The following is a 17,812-nucleotide window of genomic DNA, read 5'->3' as shown; positions in this document are numbered from 1 at the left end:
CTCTTATAAATCAGAAGTGAAATCAGACTTCAGACTTCAGCACCTCTTAAAAAACAAACACCACCTTAGTTTATATAAATAATTAGTTAAACTTATAGTTTTATATCTTATTATTTAGTATATTATTGGTTGTTTAGTTTCAAGGTTGTTTTTTTAATTTTCAACTAACTAAAATGAGTTTTATTGATTCGAAGGGAGGGACCAAATCTTAAAAATAAAAATTGAGGGAGTGATCAAATTTGTTATAAAAATGAAAAATAGTTTATGAGATCAAATTCGTTATAATAATAAAAAGTTTGAGGTATCAAATCTTTTATAAAATAAAAAGTAGTATGAAAGATCAAATCTGTTATTAAAAATAAAAGTTAAAGGATAAAAGGATGAATCGATACAATCTTTTCTCAGTAAAAGAAATTTAGCTGAAAGAGTTAACAGGAAAGACCATATTCACTATAAAAATAAAACTATAAAAATATCTTTTAATGATAATTTTTTAAAAACTTAATTATTAATTTATGTAAATTACACGAACAAATTTGCAGCTAACTCGAATATATTCGAATTATTATATTTCTGGTTCATTCATTTCTTATTTCCAATTTTAGGTCGTCAGGAAAGATAACCATTAATCACGTGACATCCTAACAAGAATCCAAGGGCATAATAGTCAAAACACTTGCGTGACAGAACGACAACCAACCACGTTTACAAATTCGAGAATCATCTGCCGACCATCTATCGTTAAAATCTAACCATCCATTACACCAAACTTGGTTTCACCGTAGCCGTTGGATCATTCCGCAGGGTCAATAAATAACCCCTATCATCATATCTTCATCAACGTGCTCTTCTGTGGACGACGATTCTTGCAGAGTTCTTTTGCAGATCTTGATTTTATCTTTACGGCTTCAGACGATTGTAATAGTGTATTCGTTTAGATCGATCTTAGATCTACCTTTCGGCTATGGATTTCATGTGTTTCTATGATTCGATCGCTGCCGGCTGTTGTTCTTATCGAAGATCAGTATCCCGGTCTGCTGTTTCAGAAGACAGAGGTTTGTTATATGTCTTGATGAAACTCTGTTGTTATTTAATCGATTAATTTGGTTATGATTGGCTGAATTTTTTTGAAGGCTTGATTCATGTTTCTTCTCCGTCCGCCGATCTATTATTCTCTTATCTGAGATGCTTTCGTCGATTTTTTTTTGTGGTTTTAAGCTTTCTAGTTTGTTTTTCTTTACTGATGTTCTGTCTTATCAATTTTCTTGTTTATTTGGCAGATCCATGTGCTACTGGCGTTTCTTGATCGAAGTGTCCAATCAATTGATTTGAAGAGAAGATATATGGAGTCAACAGCTAGAGGAGTTTGATGAAGACCGATTATATCTGTTTGGATCTTATCATCATCTTATTCGGCCTCGCTTGTCGAACCATTGACCATCGAAAAGTTGAAAAAATCGTTGTRATTGATCGCTGTTGTTCGACTTCCTCGTGATGCTATGCATATCATGTAGATATAGTCGAAAGTTGCCAGAAAATAGTGCGGGATGTGTCCGCTGGGAGAGGTGAAAGGTTAATTTGTAAGATCTGCGGTGTTGTGTGCGTTAATTTCCTTGTTTTGTGAGTCCGGCCTTTGCCATGTCAGGTGCGCTTGCATGGCAGGTCATAAAAAAGTCTTAATGAAATTGTTCTTTTTGTTTTGATGGAAGGAGAAGGTACGGGGGTTGCCCGGCTCTCCTTCCTTGTGTGTTCCTGTCGCCCTCCTCTCTCTCTCTCTGTTGCTCSTCTACCTATCTGACCAAATATCTCAAACGTAGGTCTTGGTGCTAATTTTCTTCCAAAATTAAGTAACCTGTGGCAAATGCTCTAACATATTTCGCACCGCAGCACTTCTAAACAGATCATGATTCATGCTCATAACATAATGAACACCGCATCAAACACTGGGGGATCAATACCGAGGCTTAAGGTACAAACAATCCGTTACTCCCTTCAAATTTACAGTTTTACGCTACCAAATGCATCTTTACTCAGCAGTTTCCTTGAGGTAAGGCGTTGTTAATTCAATTTTGTTTTTGTAAAGAAGCGATCGTGGTTGTGCTCTTATACTATCCTCGTACGCTTCTTTTACGCGGCTATTTCACAATTTAATTACTTGCAGTTTATCTTGGTCATTGAACGAATTGTTGTACTGCTGTTTTGCTCCAAGCTAATCTGTTTGTTCATTCAAGTATTGTTTACATTCTTTAGTTAATGGTTCTGCTCTATACTTGGCATATGCATACTCGAAGCGTCTAGCAGTTTATGGATTGAATCGAGCAACTTGTATGTATTTTCTTGAGTTATGTTTTGACCAGCAGAAGGCGTCTATCGTTTGTATTTACTTGGTGTTAGGCGCTGTTTTCTTGTTTTTGTTGGTATCGAGTAGTAGTGTCAAGTTATTTGTACTATGTCATTGTAGTTATTTTGTTGAAGGGACTGTTGATTCCTATGGAGTCTTGCGTGGCTTATTGTAGTGACCGAAGGACAGTTGGGTGGATGAATGGGGAACAGAGACTAGATTTGTGGTTCGGAGCTTCATATGAGCGATGTTTGTTTAATCTTTTCTTAGGAGATGAAGATGACCTTTTGCGTGGATACATTGGTGAAGATGGATGCCGTGTTTCGAAGGTTATGGTGATGCGTTAGGTCCGTGCAGTGATCAGTTTCCCAACATCTGTTAGGTACATCCTTATGTATAATGGTGCCTTGTTACATCCTTGTGTATAATGGTGCCTTGTTACATCCTTGTATAATGGTGCCTCGTTACATCCTCGTAGGAGGTTGGTAACTCGTTTGCTGGTTTTATTTCTGACAATCGGATGGACAGCATTTTTATGTTTTAGTTTTTGGAAGTCGTATTTGGATTGTATTTTTATATATTGCTAAATATACCTCTATCGAGTGATTTTCTTGTCAGATATCATCATAATCAAAACCTGCTTTGATGCATTCAATGCATCAACATCATCAAAACCTGCTTGAGAATGCATGACTCGACTGATTATGCATCATTTTCCCAATCCATGTTATTTAGATGTTGAGAGATGGAAATTGTTCGTCTAGATGCTATGATCTTTCATGTAGACGAGTGTAGGAACTAAAATTTTCATGAGTGGTCCAAAATTGTGTTACAACGGCTGTTGTAGAAGAAAAGAATCGATTATGATCTGGCTTTTCATCTTAAACAGAAAAGAATTAGATTCATACAATGGAAGTTGCTCGGTAGCGATAGGGTATGAGGTTCTGCAAGTTGGTTCGAGTGTGCCATGACGATGCCTCCACTGGCTGAGTCATATTGTCTCAAGTGTGTGTGGTTTAGGTTGGTATGACTCGAAGCTTCGTTGGCTGTTAAGAGGCTTGTTACGCAGTTGCTTTGCTGCGGCCATATCATGTCTGCTTTTTCTTTTTCTGTTTCATCTTTAGCGTCTTTTAACCTAATTTTGGTGGTTCAWTATTATTGATGAAGGAAACTATTTTAGGTATATATGTTGCATGTTTGTTGTTATACCGGGTACCTCTTGCCAGGTCCTCTTGAAAATTTTGCAAGTAGAAAATCAAAGTTTAAAAGCTATATATAAATTACCTACCGCCTTCTAATATCCTTTTCATCGTTAAAGTATTCTATATGTTTGATGAAATAATTTTTTTTTTCTGAAGTTGGGAGAATGTTGCTCCCATCTACTTGCTCCTAAGAAGTTTTTAGAGAATTTGTTGGAGAAAAAACCTTTTAACTAATATTTCGAACTTTTTTTATTTTTATTTTAGAGAATTTATTAAAGACAGAAAGTTAGGTCTTGAAAAACTTGATTGTCGTGACTCGTTTAATTTGAACAAGAGTCATGTCATGACATATTTTATGCTACCTTGGTTATTGATGACATAATATGAAGATGACGAAAAGGGGCAACTTCTGCCTTGGATTGCTTAATCGGCATTTGATGATCCGTCCCGGAATTTGATTAAATTCAATAGATAGATCCATAAGCTCAAGTGGTAAGAGCGCCCATACATATGTATGGGAGGATGGTGGTTCGATTCCGCCTGGATTTCCCTCTTCTGAGGTAAGCAATCTACTTTTTGGTCCATGGATTTTACCCCAAAATTTGAATAGTATTTGTTTCTTGTGTTGGTATACTAATGTTGTGTTTTTGGAACCTCTTTCTTAAAAAAAAAAATAGATAACTGGTATTCTTGAATTTTTTTGAAGGGAGAAAGAAAAGAATGATAAGTTTCCTCCTGAATATAGGAGGAAAAGGATGAAAAGTTATTAGAAAATTATAAAAAATACAAAATTAGTCAATCTTTTATATTAAAAAACATATTCTTTAAGGGATCTATTATTAAAAATAATATATTTTCTCTTTCTTCTCTCTTTTTCAATAACACGATTTTTTTATCTTTTACTTCATTTCGAAAACATAAATAAATAATTATATTCCTTTATTTTCTTTCTTTCTTTTGCTTCTATTTTTTTTCCTTTTCAAATTTGAGAATATGCCATTAAAGTATGTTGTTGTTATTATCTTATTTCTGTTAAGAAATGTTACTCCTTTTTATATCCGATAATTGTCGATATTTTTATTTATGTTGTCTTCAAAAAAAATTTTACAACTTTTAAAAATAAGGAACAAATTTAATTTTGATGATGCATAAATATTCGAGAGTAGTGAAAGATAAAATAAACAAGAAAATGTTAATAAATGCTTAAAACTGTGTCATGTTAATTGTGGATAATTATTTTAGGACCGAAAAAGTAGTATATAAGAGTAAGGGGCTGTTTGGCAGTTGCTGAATGGTTAGTGCAGAATGGTTAAGTGGTCAGAATGGTTAAGAGGGCCAGAATGATTAAGTGCTGAATGAAATAATGTTGTTTGGTAACTGTTCTCTGAATTGATAATAAATTACCATTTTAACCCTCTAATAAAAAAATAGAAAGACAAAAAATGGACACCAAGTTTTTTGACTTTTTTTCCACACAAATAGGTTTTTTGACTTTGTTTGCCGGAATCTGGAGATGTGGGAAGATTCACCGACGGGGGATGATTCCACAATTGGGACAATTGCTGAAACAGGAGGGTGTTTCTTTGCCGGAAATATAGAGATGGGGGAAGGTTCACCTACTTGGGGCGGTGGCCGGCTTAAATGGAGATGGAGATCTGGGGTTCCCGATTTATGCAACCGACTGAGATGGAGTTTCACAGATTTAATTTATGCAAAATGATTGGTTGGGTCTTGGTTTGCTAATACGTAGTGGTAGTGTGGTGGTCTTTGTTGGTGCAGGGAGGAAAACAATCTACAGATTCCATCTCTGGTGGTTTTCATTTGATCTTGGTTTGCTGTGAGAGATAGCTCGACGGAGAGATAGAGAGAGAGGATCGTCGCGGGGAGACGATTACTCGGCGGAGAGATAGAGAGAAAGGATCATCGGCGTGGGAGGAATTTGATAGGAGGCGATGGAGGCGTGAAAGTGAAGTGGGAGGAATGTGATAGGAGGCGTGAAAGTGAAGGGCAAATAAGGAAGAAAATGGATCTGAACCATTAGGCGAACCTTTGGATGCTAAACCGTTAAGAGATAATTGTCACCATTAAGAGGCTAAATTTTTTATGCCAAACAACCCTAGCCTCTCACCGATTAAGAGGTTCCCTCTTAATGTCACCATTAAGAGGCTACCAAACAGCCCCTTTTAAGAATAGAGTATTAAAAATTAAAATTTAAAAAAATATTGTATCTATATTGTGTTATAAAACATTTGAGGTTAAAAACTATTTTTTATGTATTAAATACTATAACGATGTATGCTATTTAAAACTTAAGATTACAAATAAGTAGTACATGAATATAGTTCTTTAAAGTTGTATATTAATACAAATAATTGATAAATATTATCGAATATAAGATAAACAATTTTTAGATATAAAATATTGAAAATACCATTAAAATAATCATTCATCTTATAGTATTCATTATTAATTTTATAAGAGAAACAATCCATCATTAAAATTGAAATAAATTAGAATTTCATTACAAAATTTGAATAAATTAAAATTATAATAAAAACATTAAAGTGAACAATTATATAAAAAACGTGAATTTTTTATATCAAGATACTTCAAAGAACCGGTAAACAGTTGAAAATATTTTTATTTTTTCAATACCGTACAAACTTTATTTATAAAATCACAAAGCCAGAGAATAAGATATACATTAAAATTTATATATAAACGTAAGTAAATAAATATTATTATATACAACATAATTATATATGTATATATAGAGTCCAAAAATACAAGATGTAGAAAATGTTGAGCTGGTATTCGACTACCTGATTAACCATCATAAGTAGATGGTCCATGAGTGAATCGTATTAAAAGACTGAGAAGGAAAGAAGAAGAATACGTCTAAAATCTTGTGTTCTCAAATTCTCAGTTGTTTCACTAAGAGAAAAAAAAACCCCACAATCATATTGATTATTTATCATAAATGTTAAAGGTGAAAATTTAGCAGTCTTCCATGTCTCACCAATTGCAACTGTCTTCAATTAATGCAAGTAGCTGTGTACATGCCTCTTGAACCCACATGCAAACAAGATGAAGATTATTCAAAATTTAAAGGGTACAGTAGTAATATCTCTCTCTGCATATTTCAAACACATTAAATACCTTTACCAACTTATAATAAAAAAAATATGCTAAAAAATAAATCATCGATTTTTTAACCTTAAAAAATTATCTTTTTATTGATTAAAATAGTATTGAGCTAAAATTACTTGTAACCCTTCGAAAATATATCAAAAAGAGAGAATCAATCATAGGGGGTAACTCTGATAGTTGACATGAAGAAAAAACAATGATGAGGTGGCAAGTAGTGACGAAAGGGAATGATACCGTTATTTGCAAGGGGCTTGAAGGGCGTGGTTTAAAATGATGAAAGTGATTTAGGTTTCTTTTTAACTATAAGATTTTTCTAGTCAGTTACATATGATTTTTTGTTGTTAAAATGATGTAGATGACTAATTCTTAAAAGCATGATTGTTTGTTTATTACAAAAGAAAATGTTCAGGTATCCAATCATTTAAAATGAGAAAGTTTAATGGTCTTTTTATTGGAAAAAATAGTTTAAGGATTTAATAATTTAAAATTGGATATTTTATTGGGCTTCTATAATTTTTTTTAGAGGGAGTGGTTGTGGTTTTTGGATCGATGCCTTGATTAACCACCACATGTGGCTAATCCAACGACACGCTTTTCATGACCTGAAAATGTTGGCGATTTTGGTGTCATCAGGTCATTTAAGTATAATTAGAAATAACATCGAGTTCTAAGGGGGGGGGGGTTTGTATTGTGTTCTAATACAATTCAGGAGGTGCAGTGTGTTCTAATACAAGTCGGGAGATGTGGAGTGCACACTTGTTATAAGACGAGTATGACTCTGGTAGGAGTTAAGAGGATGCACCCCTTGCATTGTAGTGGAAAATTGATCATACGGATCAAAGGGGGATCAGAGACGGATCATAAATGTCGTCATGCAGAGCTCTATATAGGCGAGCCGGAGGCTCTACATGGTGCTCCCTAAGATCAAAACCTCAAAGACTAGAGCTCGCGAGGATCAGACTTCACGATGGACAAGAGATGGACCAAAGGATTAAAGTCATAAGCTCTGGTTCCTTGACTATTGTTGTTAAGGACCAAACCAGAGGGGCTCTGGTCGGCCTTTCCTATGGATGATAAGGACGACCTGTCTAGTTGTTTAGGACCACAGGCTCTGGTTGGTAAGACGAGAGACTTTGGTTCCTTGCCTCTGGTTGTTAAGGTCCAAAAGGGCTCTGGTCTTCCTTGCCTCTGGTCGTTAAGGTCCAGAGGCTTTGGCTCCTTGCTTATGATTGTTAAGTTTTTACCTCTGGTTGGTAAGACTAGAGGGGCTCTAGTTGGTCTTGTCTCTGACTTCATGTCTGGAACGGTTATAACAGTTTTGTAACTGCCCACTACCATTAATGAGCAGTTTTTGTAACCGTCCACTATTTCAATGTGCAGTTTTATAACTGTCCACTATTCCTAAAATTGAGCCATGATTATCTTTTCGATTAATTTTTATGAGTATAAATAACCTTTATGGTTATGTTTTAGACACGAATTTTTGAACAATTCTTATATACTCTCAAGCAAGTTTGCTCTCGTTTTTGTGCCTAAAAACGAAAGTGCTCTTTTGAGTCTTATCCCACATTGAATTTCGTGTAACCCAGGCATAAAGTCGAAATATCAATTCGGAAAGTGATCTCTTACACGATTCTTAAGTAATCTGGTTCTTGACTTACCAACCCTTTTATGGTTCTAACACCTTTTACCCAACAATTGAATTGGTATTCCTGTGATGTCGGTCATGGCCGAGTCTGTGAAAGAGATGACCTCAAAATTTGGAAAGCTGGAGAAATTTGAAGGAGTTGACTTTAGGCACTGGCAAAAAAAAAGATGCATTTTCTACTAACGACCTTGAAGGTGGTGTGTGTGCTAAGTACCCCCATGCCTGAGATAGTGGAGGACAAGACGCTGGAGTAGACCTGGAGGATGAACTAGTGGGAGAATGATGATTACATATGTAGAGGCCACATTCTAATTGGTATGACTGATTCCCTTTTGACATCTACGTAGAAAGTGCGAAGGATTCAAGGAACTATGGAATTTCCTTGAGTCAAAATATATCGCTGAAAATGCTTCTAGTAAGAAGTTCTTGGTGAGCGATTTTAGTAATTATAAGATGGTTGACTCAAGGCCCGTAATGGAACAATATAATGAAATCCTTCGCATTTTGGGTCAATTCACACTGCACAAAATGAATATGGATGAATATATTGTTGTGTCGAGTGTGATTGAGAAACATCCATCGTCTTGGAAAGATTTCAAGCACATCAAAAGGAGGAACTATCGCTGGTTCAACTTTGTAGCCACTTGCACATCGAAGAATTGCTTTGGGTGTAAGAAAATGGCAAAGATAAGAAAGTTGAATCGGGACAGTCCTCAGTTAACATGATCGAGGAGAAGAAATCTCAGTCAATGTGATTAACGAGAAAGGAAAGAAGCGGAAGTTTAATGGACCCATTAAATCCTTCAAAAAGAAGAATGATTTGGTGTGTTGGAGATGCAATAGAATGGGACATTGCAAACGTGATCGTCGGGTTAAGCTTAACGATGTTGGTGGAACAAGTGGAGGATGTGGAGCCGGGTCTAAGGACCAAGCTCAAGTAAAAGGAGGTCAGTTTTTGACTAATTTTGATTTTGATAAATCCGTCCATGTTTACTATGTTTCACTAATTCCCGAGTCTTTTTATGTACAGGATGATGATTGTGCATGGTGGGTGGACTCAGGGGTGACATGCCATGTTTGCAAAGATTGACGTTGGTTCGAGAAATTGACACCGGCTGAAGATGGATATGTGCTAAACATGAGSAACGAGTTGACAACTCTGATATGAGGGATTGGAGTAGTTAATTTATACTTCTAGGAATCATGTTAGGCTAGGTGAGGTTTTATTTGTACCTAGAATTCGTAAGAATTTGGTGAGTGGTGGTTGTTTGAATAGCATTGGCTATAAACAAGTTTATGAATCAGATAGGTTTATCCTATCTTGATATGGTATTTTTGTTGATTTCAATTACTTTTTTAATAAAATGTTTCATTTAAATGTGGTAAGTAATTGTTTAAATTCTGAAAATCTGCATTTTTATCGTCTTTTTCTTCTTCTAGAATTGACTCGATGACTTGGCATGCAAGATTGGGTCATGTAAATTTTAGATGAATGCATGAAATGTCAAAGGATGGATTGATTCCAACCTTTGATACTTATGCAAAAAAATGTAGACTGACTTGCATGCTTACGAAAGTTACGAAACAACCTTTTCCAAATGTTCAAAAAAATAGGCTGTTTTGGAACTTGTACATAGTGATCTATGTGATTTTCACTCTATTCCTTCTTTAGGAAATAAGAGGTATGTTGTCACATTTATTGATGACAATATTCGGTTTTGCTACGTCTATCTTTTGCATGCCAAAGACGAAGGGTTAGATAAATTTAAAATTTATAAAACTGAGGTTGAATTACAACTGGGTAGTTCAATTAAGTAGGTATGCAGTGCACACTTGTTATAAGACGAGTATGACCCTGGTGGAAGGTACGCAGTGCACACTTGTTATAAGACGAGTATGACCCTGGTGGAAGGTACGCAGTGCACACTTGTTATAAGACGAGTATGACCCTGGTGGGAGTTAAGGGGCTGCACCTCTTGCATTGTAGTGGAAAATTGATCATAAGGACCAGAGGGGGATCAGAGACGGATCAAAAATGCCGTCATGCAGAGCTCTATACAAGCAAGTCAGAGGCTCTGCATGGTGCTTTGTGTTATCAAAACCTCAAAGACCAGAGCTCGCGAAGATCAGACTTCGTAATGGACAATAGATGGACCAGAGGATTAAAGTTATAAGCTTTGGTTCCTTGACTATTGTTGTTAAGGACTAGGACCAGACAGGCTCTAATTGGCCTTGCCTCTGGATGATAAGGACGACTTTGTCTAGTTGCTAAGGACCAAAGACTCTGGTTAGTAAGACCAAAGGCTCTGGTTCATTGTCTCTGGTTGTTAATGTAACACCCTCATTTCAAATACAAGGTGTCACGTAATAAAATATAAAAATCCAAAATTTAGCGGCTAACAAAGCCTTACTGCAGCGGAAGTCTTACAATAATTTAATCGTAATCAATATCTCAAAACTAACCCATCCCATATCGGGTTACATTACGTATAAATTCAATTAAAATACTATAATTCATAACTCAAATAATAGTTCTATTTCCTATGCAGAACCTTTGCCCTTTTCCATTCTTGAACACCCAGCTCCTGAGATGCATACTAATAGTCAGCTTTACAAAGCTCAGTGAGTTCATGGTTTTTATGCACAATCATACATATCTCATCATACATAAAACAAACAATACCACACATGAAATAACATGCACATTTGTTTCAAACACTTTTGAAATAATAATGGGATCTCTTAATTTCCCGTCGGGTTAAGGTCTTACCGTCATCGGCACTTCCCCAGGTTACATGGCTATCCCTTGTCCGGTCACCCATCCCTAGGATGTGCCATCCCTTATGACTTTAGACCCCTTCCCATACCCGACAAAAATATTAATTCTTTTATAACATGCTAATTAATGTTTAAAAACATGTAAACAAATAGCATGCAACCCACAATAATAATTCATATACATGTAATAAACCCATATACATATACATAAAAAAATAATAATGTAATGCTCAAATAATTTGTACGTAAGCATGCATCCCAGTTAAAATCTCATGAAGACTCACCTGACTGTGTAGATTGTCGAATGATCTCCCTAATTAATAACCTACAATTATTAAACCATAATAGTCAATTAATGACTAGGTTTTCTTCAAAAATCGACCCAAAAGTCAAAACTATGTTAATAAGATCAAACCTAGTGACTTTTGAAGTTACCCCTTAGTCAACTCGATTAACCTATGTCGAATATTGTTAAACCCCAAGCTTTAAGTTTTACAACTTCCTATAACATCAATTTGACATTTTATAATATTTCCAACTCCTAACTAAATTGTGCCAACTATTATAACTACAATTACGACACTTTATTCCTATTAAAAAAATACATTAACGTCGATTAATTTACCCTTTATAGTCATGTAAACTCCGACTGATTTAAAGCATTTCGATAGTCATCAATCCTTTTGCAACACTTTAATCTATTTATTCAATTTAAATTAATTTTAAACCACTCTTTTGCTAGACCGATACATTGTCGTATTCGACAAATCGTACAACCCCTTGTTCATGGTTTCAAATCGTTAAGACTCCGAATATTATCTTTTTTTTAAACCGTACGTTCTCTATTTTGAGTCGAAAGAGTATCTATTACCCGATCAACTAACCGGTTTGATAAACACGTATATAAATCTCAAATCACTAGTGTAATATTAGATCAAGAATTATAAGACGTTAAGAAGTTTTTACATAAAAATAAGATGTTATCTTAAACATAAAGTATTACCTTATCGATGCTTGAACGCTTACGAACTCGAATTCCCACCTTCGATTCACAGTCTCGTCCTTCCCCAAGTTCCCCTTTTCTTTTTTTTTTCTTTCTTTTCACTTGACTTGAAGCTTTATAGAATAGCTTCCACATACATACATACATATATATATATATATATATACATATATATATATATATATATACGCTCTCTCCATTGAAGAAAAAGAAGGTTATTTATATATATGGAGAATACCACAAATTTTGCCACCTTTCCAAACCATTACACTCAATTTCTTTTTCACCAATTAATAAATTATTTAATTCTCATTAAAATCTTCCCACGTTTTTTTTCCTTTTAAAATTTGAATGACATTTCCAAAAAAAAATTATTCATTAGATATTTTTATATTATTATTATTATTATAATATATTTTTTAATTCAATTAGTTAAAATATAATTAATCTTCAATATTCTACTTATTTCAAATACCCTTATTTTAGAGTGTTATAGTTAAGATCCAGAGGGGCTCTGGTCTTCCTTGCCTTTGGTCGTTAAGGACCAGAGATTATACTTCCGCCCTCAATATACTTTCCCATCGGGGCTTGGCCCCCTTTTTGAAAGGACGCAATTCCAATCGATTAAAGACTAGGAATCCCACGACTAGCCGCGTATTTTTTGACTAGTGAGTTGTTGCCTAGCCTTGGTCACTGAACTCGGTCACTGAAAGACCTTTTGAGGCTTTTGAGAAGGACTAAGCAACAATCTCAATGGAACGTGAGAGGCTCATTGAGGCAGGAAGCGTAGTTGTTAAGAGTAGGGGCGCTATTGCTGCCCATGGTTGGGAACTGATGATTGGCTTTGTTTACAAGGATTTTGGATTCTTTTTGTTCGGTTATAGGTTGGTCCAAAGAACGAGAGTCGGCTTCCTTAMGTCCGTTGTTCCTCAGTAGCTCAGTGGTAGAGCGGTTTCCTAACTCATTTACTTTACTTGAAGCCTTTCATTTTTTGCAACTAAGGAGGCAGTCTCCTTTGCTTTTTTAGGTTTCCCATGCCTTGAAGAGGTTAGAGAGGGATATCAAATCCGAATTGAAAGATAGGCATAAATAGTCTAATCAAGAGGATTAGGCAAAAGGGGCGGGGGGACAAAGAGTAGGATCTAATTTCCTAGCAGGAGGATCCTTCTTTCGTTGACACCATTCGTCTGATCATGGCTAAGACTCACTAACATTCTCTTTGCCAGCAGGCTCCCACTTGCTGGTTYCGGGCTTGCTGGCCTATAATCCACTCTGGCTCCTTGCTTATGATTGATAAGTCTTACCTCTGGTTGGTAAGACCAGAGGGGCTCTGGTTGGTCTTGTCTCTAGCTTCATGTCTGGAACGGTTATAACAGTTTTGTAACTGTCCACTACCGTTAATGAGCAGTTTTTATAACTRTCCACTATTTTAATTTGAAGTTTTATAACTGTCCACTACTCTTAAAATTAAGTCATGATTATCTTTTTGGTTAACTTTTATGAGTATAAATAACCTTTATGGTTATGTGTTTAGACATGGATTTTTGAACAATTCTTATATACTCTTCAGCAAGTTTGCTCTTGTTTTTGTGCCCAAAAACGAAAGTCCTCTCTTGAGTCTTATCCCATATTGAATTTCGTGTAACCTAGGCATATGTTCGATATCAATTCAGAAAGTGATCTGTTACACGATTCTCAAGTAATCCGATTCTTGACTGACCAACCCTTTTTCTGGTTCTAACACCTTTTACCCAACAGAAAACAATCACCGTCCATCTTGATTTCAGCAAGGGACAAAGTTTTGTTGTGATGCACCATAGCCTTGTACGAGATCGTCAATTTCTGTTTTCGTTTCTTCCGTAGAGACTAACGAGTTTTTACTCTTCTTCAAGCTTGAACTCCATGAACAGATCTCATTAAAGCCTTCAAATCTCATGAAACGGATTTCTCCAAGGAACAAACACAGAGCGACACAGATTTCAAATTTCGATGTTTTTGCGATAAATAATTAGAGAAATATGGACGTGGAGAAATTATCGCTATGCAATTGCGTGGTAAACTTTTTATTGGAAGAGAATTACTCGTTATCGGCGTGTGAATTGTTTCACGACCTCCTCGATGATGGCCGTGACGATCAAGCTATTTGCCTTAAGGAATTCTTCGCTGATCCCGTTCAGTTCTTGCCAGATCAAATCTCCCGCTTTGATTCCTTTTTAGGTCGATATAATTCGTTCAAATTGCTGATTAATTTATATGATTCACATTAAAAATGTTGTATTTAACTGAACGTCTGCCTGGAAATTTATTATGATCTAAAATCTGAAATGAGAGCAGGATGTGATCTGAAACCATGGATAACTAGGTTCGAAAACCCATACAGCCTTTGTTTGTGGGCTAGGAGTTCATAATCACTGGTTATGTTGTTTAATAGGTGAAACTGATTGTCCGCTTACTTTTGGCTTGTTATAATATGATATTGTGAATAAGAGCCAAATTTGATCTCGTCTGTAGAGTTATATTAGTTTATGTGGTCGTTTATGAAAAGCATTTCATAGGGGCATTTGGTTGGAGGCATTGAAGGACAAGGAATGAGAATGATAATGAAAATTGTTGGAGGCATTGGGGTGAATGAAAATTATATTCCTATTCTCATTGTTCTGGGTTCCCATTTTCATTTTCATTCCTTAAAATGAACAAAACGAACCAATTATTCTTCTCTCCTTGTCTCTCTTTCTTGTTAAGTTTTTAAAAGTTTTTTGTAAGTGTCTTATTTTTCTACCATTGGAGTTGATTGATGAAAAAATGTATGTGGCATTGGACCTTGCCATTGGAGATCCTCTAAGAATATCAAGAACATTATCAAGAACATCTTTGGGGAAGCATTTAGTAAGAACATCAAGAACGAAGGAGCAAAAACACTAAAAACGAGAACATAAACAAAACCCTAAAATCAAATCAAAAGAACAACGATAGAGTAGATGCAATTACAGATGCAACAAAAGAACAACGATGGAGAAAATTCAGAAATTGAAGCAGGTGGGGTGGGATGGGGTTTGGTCGAAGTAGATTTAGTTCTGCGACGATACACCTAGTAACTACCTCTGGTGTCAACCTTGCTGTTGATCATCAGAAGCCTCCACTTGTTCCCTGACTATCCACATCGATCTGTAGCAAAGATAGCCAAAATCCATAGCCCAATCACGTTTTTAAAACTTGGTCGCAATTCATCTCCTCTGTCGCTACCATCTAATGCTTCTCGAACGACTACTTTGATGCCAACCGACACTTAGATTAAATGGATCATTTGACAGAGCTTTTCTGGAGCCTTCATCGCCTTCACCAAGGCATTCACACTCTTGCTTGAGTTGTTTCTCTATGTTGTGATCTCGATACCTCTTTTACGAGGAAAGGAATGGGAATAAAAAACTCCTGTTCTCGAGATTTTCTATGAGAGAAAGGAAAATAGTTTTCCTCCTATATGTAGGAATAAAAGGGAAGAAAGTATTAAAAAGATTATCAAATTTACAAAACTACCCATAAAATACAAATAAAAATAATCGTTCATTTCATTTCTTCCCAAATTCGAGAACACAAAGTTAGCATAAGGGATATAAAGAGAAGGTTGAGGTTAGGTTTTGATTTGGGTGTAAAGTGAAAAGTTAAACTCTCACATGGGAGGGAGATAGATATTAAATCCATTAGAAGTTAAAAATAACGTGTTCATACATACCTTATAAATATTCATGTGCTACCCATTGGCTAACAGATCCAAAAATATTGTCCATTTTAAAACCAAAATTTATATAAAATCATAAATTATGTTATAATTTTCCAATAGCATATATCATGGTTATGTATTTTCATATATAAAATCATTATTCTTTATTTTTTTTATATATAAACCAGATCAGATTAAATACATTTTATTTAACAGTATGATAATATGGTACACTTAGTAATAAGGTATACAAACATGTTATGTACCCAAAAATAGAGTAATTTTTTTTCCGGATAATCGATGAAAATTTTAATTTCTAATAATATAAAAGATTGTTAATCAGGGATCAGATTGTATTTTTTGTAGAATATTTTGCTTTAATCAATTCAATACCAAATTCTCTTGGTCAAATTTTTTTATGTTTAAAGTACGTTTTAAAAAAAAATATGAAAGCATAATAATATTTTTTGTTTAAAAATGATRTTTGAACTTAAAAAAAGAATTGGAAGGGGAAATTTGAAAAATAAAAAAGACAAAAATTATTAAATAAATTCGTTTACCTCAATCAATGCAACGGTTAGAAATGTTTCGATAGAGAGAGGAGCGAGAGAGCGTTCTTTGTTCCATTTCAATCTATTGATCGATGGATTACTCAAGAACAAAATAGAGGTAGGTATCCGTCTAATTTAGTTGCCATCTGCATTTGGTGTGATGATCAATGTTTCTTTAAGAGTTTGAGCATCGATTAGGTTTTGATTTTTAGATCCAATTTTTGAATCCCAACATATTTCAAATCTCATTTCTTAATCATATAAAATCTTTAAATTGTGTCATCGATCAAGAAAAGGAGTGTTGCTTTCATGTTCATACATCACCGCATCACATAGTCAAGACACTCACTCTGTATGTATATAAATCTTTACTCAATAGACTCTTATACTCTTCTTCTCTCTTGAGTCAAATTTGATCTGCTAAACCCATTGATGTCCAATTGGGTTTGACGAGTAAAAAATAGATATAATCAAAGTAAATATCATGAAGTACAAATGTTCTGTTTCAATTATATCTATTTTTGTATTAACATGTCAGAGATATAAGATTTTAGTGGGCTTTCCCTTGTGCGATTCTTGTTTTTTCAAGTGGGTTTGGTGAAGAATGGAACTGAATCTTTCATTTCTTTATGCCAATGCTATCATATACAGATCCGTTGTATGTTTCCTGGATGCGATTTTGAGATTTCGAATTGATTGATCGCTCTTCTAGGCAAAGGGGAATGGAATCAAACGGAGAGATTGGGATTAGTATTGGTATTGGTATTTTGTGTATCAACTAATTAGACTATTTGGATCAATTTATGAAACTTTTGATATGGGTTTTCATTTAAACACTGGAAATACATTACTAAATTCATCCTAGTTTCACATATTAGTATATGTTTGATGTATGATCAAGTTATATCACAGATTTCTTATTTCTTTGTCATTATTTTGATTTTTCAAGTGGGATTGGTGAAAAAGGGAACTGAATCTTTGATTTCTTTGTACCAGGCAGTATCACATACAGATCCGTTGTTATATTTCCCAGATGCGATTGAGATCTCGAATTGATTGATCTAGCACATATGTTTGAGGTTTCATATAGTTCAAAATGGAATTTGGTTTCACCATTTATCCATTATGCGTTTCGTCACCTGTTGTTTTAATGGGTAGGTAGGTTATGGATAGTAGGTTTATGAGATGGATAATTACCTGTTTTGACCCGCTATTTTAAATAGATTGAATAACATAATAACCTTTATCCTACATGTTGCCGGTCATAATGATTACGTGGTGAAAAGGAAGTGTAAATGATGCGAGTCGAACTCGAGTATCACTCTACTCGAATCGAACTCAAAACTCAATTTCAAAGCTCGAACTCGACTCGAAACTCGTGAGTAGTAAAAATCAAAGCTCGACTCGAACTCAATAACTAT

At 34.9% G+C, this 17,812-nt stretch overlaps 1 long non-coding RNA gene across 2 annotated transcripts; it reads left to right on the top strand.

The window, feature by feature from the left end:
* The first annotated feature begins 839 nt into the window (after positions 1-839).
* Positions 840-2,958, top strand: LOC112514075. Of its 2 annotated transcripts, XR_003069401.1 has the most exons (4): positions 840-1,055; positions 1,281-1,813; positions 1,888-1,969; positions 2,462-2,958. It is a non-coding gene; the product is annotated as an uncharacterized LOC112514075 (long non-coding RNA). The 2 variants fall into 2 exon arrangements; XR_003069400.1 differs by having other exon boundaries at positions 1,888-2,958.
* Positions 2,959-17,812: the final 14,854 nt, after the last annotated feature.

This window comes from Cynara cardunculus (assembly GCF_001531365.2).
Source record: "Cynara cardunculus var. scolymus isolate 2C chromosome LG 6, CcrdV1, whole genome shotgun sequence".
NCBI classification, from domain to species: Eukaryota; Viridiplantae; Streptophyta; class Magnoliopsida; order Asterales; family Asteraceae; genus Cynara; species Cynara cardunculus.
Note: the sequence above shows the minus strand (reverse complement) of the source record. Positions and strands in the feature narration are given on the sequence as shown.